At 37.1% G+C, this 7,523-nt stretch overlaps 1 pseudogene; it reads right to left on the bottom strand.

Annotated features, from left to right (window-relative positions):
• Window positions 1-1,489: 1,489 nt before the first annotated feature.
• Window positions 1,490-5,121, bottom strand: LOC108706985 (annotated as a pseudogene).
• Between the last annotated feature and the right edge of the window lie 2,402 nt (window positions 5,122-7,523).

The raw sequence follows: 7,523 nt of genomic DNA, 5'->3' as shown, positions 1-7,523 counted from the left end.
GTTGTAATGGGAGGCATAGTTGCCTTGAGAAAGGTCCCTGAGAGGACCGAAACGTCACGTTGGCTAAATATGCACACATGAATACATTTCCTTTTCACTGAAATCCTGGTGTTGCTGGTCATTTTTTGGTCTACATAAAATCCCTTACCGGGCACCCAGGTAGAGAATCAGGAAGCGGTGTGCCACCCTACCGACTATATATATATATATATATATATATATATATATATATATATATATATATATATATATATATATATATATATATATAGACACACACACACACACAAGGGAAAGTTGTGCTCACCACAATGAGGCTGCGACCACAAAATACATAGACAAATACAAAAGTCCTCTGCACTCAACCCATTATCAATATATTTAAGACAGAGACATTTTGTGCATACTGCTACTGAAAAATGCCTTACCCTTTAAACAAAATAGGGATTGTTTGTCCATATATTGCAATATATTTAAGCTGGCCAACTATGTCAAAGTCATCCCATATCTGGCCAGTCCTATGCTCAATTTTCATCTGATTCATTAAGAATTATATTGCTTCATTATACATTTTACAAAGGGACTAAGTTTTACCTGCAACTTATTTGCTGCTTTCAAAGTAAAACTCCCAAACTTGGCTGCCCTTTTATTAGACACCAGTGGGATCACCTGACTATAGCTGCGAAGGGTGGGAGCTACAACATGGAGCTGGTCACTGCTCCTGTATAAACTATAACAAACAAGGGAAAGTTGTGCTCACCACTATTTTTTAAAACCATTAGGCGGGGGTGCAATGAGGCTGCGACCACAAAATACATATAGACAAATACAAAAGTCCTCTGCACTCAACCCATTATCAATATATTTAAGACAGAAAAGAAAACCAGTAGCACACTCAGTGTGCTACTGGTTTTCTTTTGGATATCGATTTGACCCAGTGACAGGAGTGGGTCTCACAGTACAGCACCTGGCACTACAAAAGTGTGTATTAGGGAGGTGAGCGCTCCACTTGATTGGATTTACGTATATTTAAGACAGAGACATTTTGTGTATATATATATATATATATATATATATATATATATATATATATATTTTAGTAAGGTATCCATTTTTTTCTTCTTTTTCCTAAATCAAATAGTGGTGTCATCAGACATTTAGCACTTAAATGTATAGTGATCAGCTGGGGAAGACAAGACCTTTTTCACATGCATGATTAGATGCCACACTCCTATGAATAGGCATTGTTTAGGGTGATACCATGGGAGAAAAATAAGCCCAGCCTCCCCCCCCCACAAGTTATAAAAAGACATTGGTGGCCAGGGCCCCCCTATAGGTAAAAAAAAACATTGGTGGCCAGCCCCCCCCCCCCTAAAAGTAAAAAATAAATATTGGTGGCCAGCCCCCCCCCCCCATAAGTTTAAAAAAAAAACATTGGTGGCCAGGGTCCCCCATAAAAGTTTAATAAAAAACATTGGTGGTCAAGGGGTTTTAAAAAAAGACCATTGGTCATCTTTATTCTCCTCTTCTTCGGCTCCATTCGTCAGATTTTGTTAGAGGAAGTGCCGGCTTTCGAGTCCTTTCGTCTGATTTCGGTGGCAGCTTTCGGCTCTTTTAGAGACGCAAGGGGGTTCAGTGAATCCAGGATGGTGGCCATGCATATATATATAACTAATGCATACTATTGCTATGAATGTAAGAGCCGTTGTAAAGACTGCATCATTTCTCAGTGACATCCTGCAAAGACAGTACAACAACAGGATTTTAATAAATAGTCATATAGTCATAATGCCACAGAAATCTGTCAGCATTCTTTGGCATTTCTGTAGTCCTTCCATAAGTGTCCTTTTCTGACTGGGGTTCTTTTTCAACTTTTTCATTTCAGGTACTGTAAACCCTATTAATTCTGTAAGAACATCATCACTAAACTACACATTAAGGTAACCTGTTCCATCATATATTTTGGCCTTTATATTCCATAAGGTACAGCTGTGAAAGAGATTTCCAACTGGCAGTTAGGCAAGTTAAAAAAAAAAGTCAAAAGATTGAACTTGATGGACGTTGTGTCTTTTTTCAACCTAACTTACTATGTTACTAGGTTCCATTGAGGGTCACAATAAATGACTATATTTACACAAGTTATAGCTCTGCTTTTGCTGGCTAATGTGGTAGACAAATATGTAAAAGGAGGAATGTCAAGATTGTTCTGATCTGAGGTACGACTGGCAGCTGAAGCATTTGATGCTGTTAATAAAGTGGTAGACAAACCTGCATTTTCTTGTGCAACATCAGCTGGACTCATGCACATTTCTTCCAATTCCCACTGCATTTCTTCCTCTAAATACAAATCATAATCTATATCATACTGCTCTTCAGTTGTATGATTATTTGCAACATTTACATGGACATCAGTTTGATCTGACATAGGAAAGCTTGCTTGTCTAACTCTGGAAACCTGTATTTGCTGTTGGGTAGATGATATACCTGAATTCTCACTTCTGCTATAATATCCACTTTCAGAAGGTACAACATTATTATTTGAGAACTCTTCATTCTCCTCGAGGCTTGCTAACAAATCCTCATCTGATGGACCAAGGGCCTGTCCTAATTCCTCAGCAGCTACACCTGCAGCCGGTTCTTAATCATTTGAATGTTGAACTAAAGTGTTATTTTGTGTGTACTCTTTTGCAAGAGCTTCTACTTCTTCACCAAGAACTTTTACATTTTCGGGTTTAGGAAGGAGTACCCCCAGCCGACAGACAATGGTACCCTGTGACACCAATTTGGTACCCGGAGAAAGATTAGCATTCATAGCTTGAATTGGTCGGTATTCCATACCCTGAATATGCTGAGTTCCATCAGTCAGTTGTAAAATAAGCATCTGTGTTGCTTTTGCTTAACATGGCTTTTGGCATTGTTGTGTTGTACATGTTACTTGTTCATTTGTACTATCTTTTCCTTTTAATTTCAGAAGCTGAGAATAGGCTGGCAGACTTATATCTACTAAGGAATCAACCTGTATTGCATAAAAGCCATTTAATTCAAGTTTTAGGGAATCAGAGATGTTAGCTGGCAAAACCTTGAAACTCTAAATCCCTTAAATTTGTAAAAAGCCATTGTTCAAAAATGTGTTTATTCATTTCAGCTTGTAGTATTCTTCCAGAATCCAATTAATACAAGCTTCTAACCATGGATCAGGTGCTTTAAAATGCTGTGTAGATGTAAGACAGGTTTCCACACGACTAGCAATACAGGATGTAGCCATCATGTCTAAAAAGATTGAAAGAATAAAATAGGCGGGTATGTCAATTTTGTCAAGGTAAAAAAGTGGCTACTACTACACTTCCAATTTTTCTTTATATAAACCACACTACTTGTGAATGTGGCAGTAAGCACTGTCAGCCTACACAGACCATTCTGCATGCCTATGGTCCCAACATCACAAGAAGAAGCAAGATAAACCTACTAGTCCTAAAGCACGAGGAAAGGATATTAAATTGAGATAAATATATATGTATCTACAGTATATCATTGGGTCCCTGCAGAGGACCCTTTTCAAAAACCACAACACCCACACACCCAAATATAAACTCCACTCTGGTTGGAAAACTGCACTAGTATTAGTTATCACCTTGACTTCCTGTCCCTAGAAGCAACAGCTGCCCAGGAGCATGTTCATCTGAAGTCAGAACCAGGTCATCTTCAGCTGTGCATGATCATGGTCAGCCATCATTGCCAGAGAACTAGAGATGACAAAGTTTGGGTGCATAGCTGTGGAGCAGGGCCCTGTGATATAGTAATATCCAGTGGTATATAGCCTTGCATAGTGGGTTTCATTTAAAGAAATTTTTGAAGTTATCAAAATAAACCTTTTCAAAAGACAATGCAAATTTAACAAAAGCTTACCCCAAAAATGTTGGTGATACCACCAAAACAATTCTGGTGATATTTCCCCTCCCCACTGTAGATCTATGTAAAACTATAATTTATGGACTCTCAAAACGATCATTTAACACGTAATCCCCCCTGCATTGTTCACAGCCCTAAAAACTTGCACTGTTCACACCTCAGACCCAGACTGAAACTGCCCCCATTGTTCACCTGTACATACATCAGACAAACTGCTGGAGGGTCACCAGCATTGTGTCAGGACATGGTCTTAAAAGTTCTTGAGATAACAGGGGCGTGGTTTAAAAGGGGAGTGGTCAACACTGGCTTTGATTATCAGCCCTCCACCACCTAGACTGGAAAATTTCCGGCCCTAGGTACCACAGAAGTTGGACAGCAATGTTATAGAATGTCCTACTCCTAGCAACTTTGCAATTGGTCTAACTAATTGTTATAGTTTTTGCAGTCTTCTTCTTATACAGCTTTTAAAAGGGGGTCACTGACCCCAGCAGCCAAATAAAATTGCTCTGGGAGACTTTTTATTTATCTTTCTGTTCAGACTCCTATTCATATTCCAGTCTGTCAGTTATACCACTGCCTGTTACTAAGGTAATCAGATAGCATCCGAAATTCCAAACTGGAGAGATGTTGAACAAAAAGATAAAGAACAGAAAAAACACAAAAAAAAAAGTGAAATCAATAGCAAATTGTTACAGAACATCAATGTCTATATCATACTAAAAGTTTGTTTTAAGGTGAATAAACTCTTTAAACATAGGACCCTAAGGAACATGATATTGCCATATTTCAGATTATTCTGATAGGTTTCTGGACAATAGAAGCCATACTTGTGATATAATTTTAAAATGTATTGTTCATTGCAACCACCTTGGGTCCTGTAGCACATTTGAAGACATGGGGAATTTATTATTACTTAAATATTTAGCGTTTTAATTGAGGAGCTTCATACCGTTTACCACAAGACATTCTTGCAATCTGTATGTAGGTAACCTTTGCCCTCAAGTATTTCAGCATCATTGAAGAGGATATTGCAATTTTACATATCAAATTTAATCTTTACCTTAAAACCCAATAATATAAAATATCGACCTGGGGTAAAAGGATGCCATTTTGATAACTGAGTGGGGACTTACAAATTTTACTCCCAGTAACAAAGTTTTGTCTGCCTTTACAATTTTTCACACATTCCTGAATGTCCAGCATTTTATTGACTGGGCCGAAACGTTGAATAAACGACATTTCTTCTTTTTCACCTAAGTCCTGTGTGTGCAGACCTTTTTTTGATATCTGTATATATGTATATATATATATGTATATGTATATATATATATATATATATATATATATATATATATATATATATATATATATATATATATATATATATATATATATATATAGTCTTTTAAAAAGTAAACATTATCTTAAAATGTTACACTTTATTGCCTCAATCTGAAACCTCATAAGGAGTTATACACTAACAGATAATTTGTAATACCATATGTGCCTTTTGTATTTATGCAAATAGTTCAGGTTTGTCTGATATGCGGCTACTGATTCCAAGAAAATGTGAATATGCAGTGAAAGCGACGGTGTAGGCGGCATAATAACGATGGAAGGTTTAAAACAACAATGTGATACAACTCAGGGATCTAGGCTTTGCCTCAGTTATATTATGTGCAAACACGAAAGCCATAGTTGAAAAACATAAAGCTACATTTGTGAAACCTTTTCAGTGATTTTTTTTTTTTTTACAGATTTCTACCTTTCATCTGAACTTTGGTCATGCGAATTTTACAAGGATACAATAGATATTTTTTACATTTTAATTTCAAGTGTACACCAACCTCTGCAGTACAGCAATATTATATAGGTATGGGACCTGTTATGCAGAATGTTTGGGGACTGGGATTTACAAATAAGAGGTCTACTAAAAAACGATTTAACGGAAATAGAACCAGAATCAACTTAGGGAGTGGAAGAGGAAATAAAAAGTAGCAATAACAATAAATATGGTACAGAGCATTTGTTTTTAGATGGGGTCAGTGACCCCCATTTGAAAGCTGGAACAAGTCAGAAGAAGGAGGAAAAAAAATCAAAAACTTAAAAAAAAAGAGAGAGAAAATGAATTGAAAAGTTGAATTAGCCTTTCTATAACATACTAAAAGATAACTTGAAGGAGAACCACACTTTTAATGGTTCAGATTCGATTTGGCCAGGCTCCCAGATTCGGCCAAATCTTAATCCGGTTGATAAAGGCTCTGTTAGATCTAAATCCCGCCAGGATTCAGTGCAACACTGATTTTTAATTAGATTACTTGCAAATATATATGCTATTAAAACCAGTAACTATATGGCAGTCTACTGGTTCTGATTCCTCAACATTAATTGATTAACATACCTAGAGGAAAATGGAATCCTGAGACATTAGTTTATGAGTCAGAACAAGAGTACTGAAAGGGAAAAAACATTTCAACTGCAACTACATTTACAAATAAATATATAAGCGATAAAATAGTTTTTGGGCAGATTCCATTTAAATTCAGACAGATAGTGTGAGTGACTACCCACACCTGGCTATGCAAGTGACCTAAAATATAATTTTAGCTGATGGAAAACACAGTGGCAGTCATTTATAAAGTACACTCAATACATATTTATTTGTAAATGGTTGTATTGGCCATGTGTTTTGCACCGCTGTACCCATCTTTCCGTTTTTTGCGAATTTAGATTGTGAACACTGTGCAAGGCTGTTGCATGAAAATATCATTGACAGTAATGTAAATTTGTAATTTGTGAATCTGTTTTGAAAATATTTTCTCCGCCACCAAAGTCGTGTCCTTAGTGTGTCCATAAATACATGCAACTTGCGATTTTTGCCATATTTAAAAAGCTCAAATGGACATTTGCAGTGCAAAAAAAAAAATTGCAATTCTTTTTACACACTCTTATCCATCTTTATAAATATAACCACACACTGGGCAAATATATTCACTGTGTGAATCATTCTGCGCTGCACAAAGTTTATAAATAAGCCCCAGAATGTCACATTGGGCATTTTGTTGCATATTTGAAATCATCTCCAACAATATATACATTTGCATTGTGGTTCACAGGAATGGCAGTGTTATTGGGCACAGTGATTTTTTTGTGCTCTACAACACAAAATTATTTTCAGGCATTTTGTTGTCCAGTACAGGAGACTTTTGTGCAGGCCACTGAACACCCAGTGTGACAAGGCCCTTAACCTTACTTCTTCATATTACATTAATGTTATAATTATGTGTTGGAATATGAATAAGAGAAGGCCCGAACAGAAAGGGGAGTAAAGAGACTCTCAAGTACAGAGAAGCTGTTAAATTTGTGGAGGTATAGATTGAGCACAGCCTGTCCCCTGCCAAGATGCTAGAAACTCAGAAGGAGAAAGGTGCCACTGTTGAGATTGATCCTGTTGCAGAGCTGCCTATAATCTCCAGTGTGATTGCCTCTGAGAGCACCCCGGTGAGTGAGCCACCCAAGGGAGGATACTGGCACGGATACAAGCGTGGGGCCCCAAAGTGAAGAAAAGTTTTGTGTATGAACCTGCTAAGTGGGAGCTGCTGCTAAATTCCAAA

Source organism: Xenopus laevis, chromosome 1S, assembly GCF_017654675.1.
Source record: "Xenopus laevis strain J_2021 chromosome 1S, Xenopus_laevis_v10.1, whole genome shotgun sequence".
Classification (NCBI taxonomy): domain Eukaryota; kingdom Metazoa; phylum Chordata; class Amphibia; order Anura; family Pipidae; genus Xenopus; species Xenopus laevis.
The sequence above is the reverse complement of the archived record's forward strand: the minus strand, read 5'-3'. Positions and strand labels throughout refer to the sequence as shown.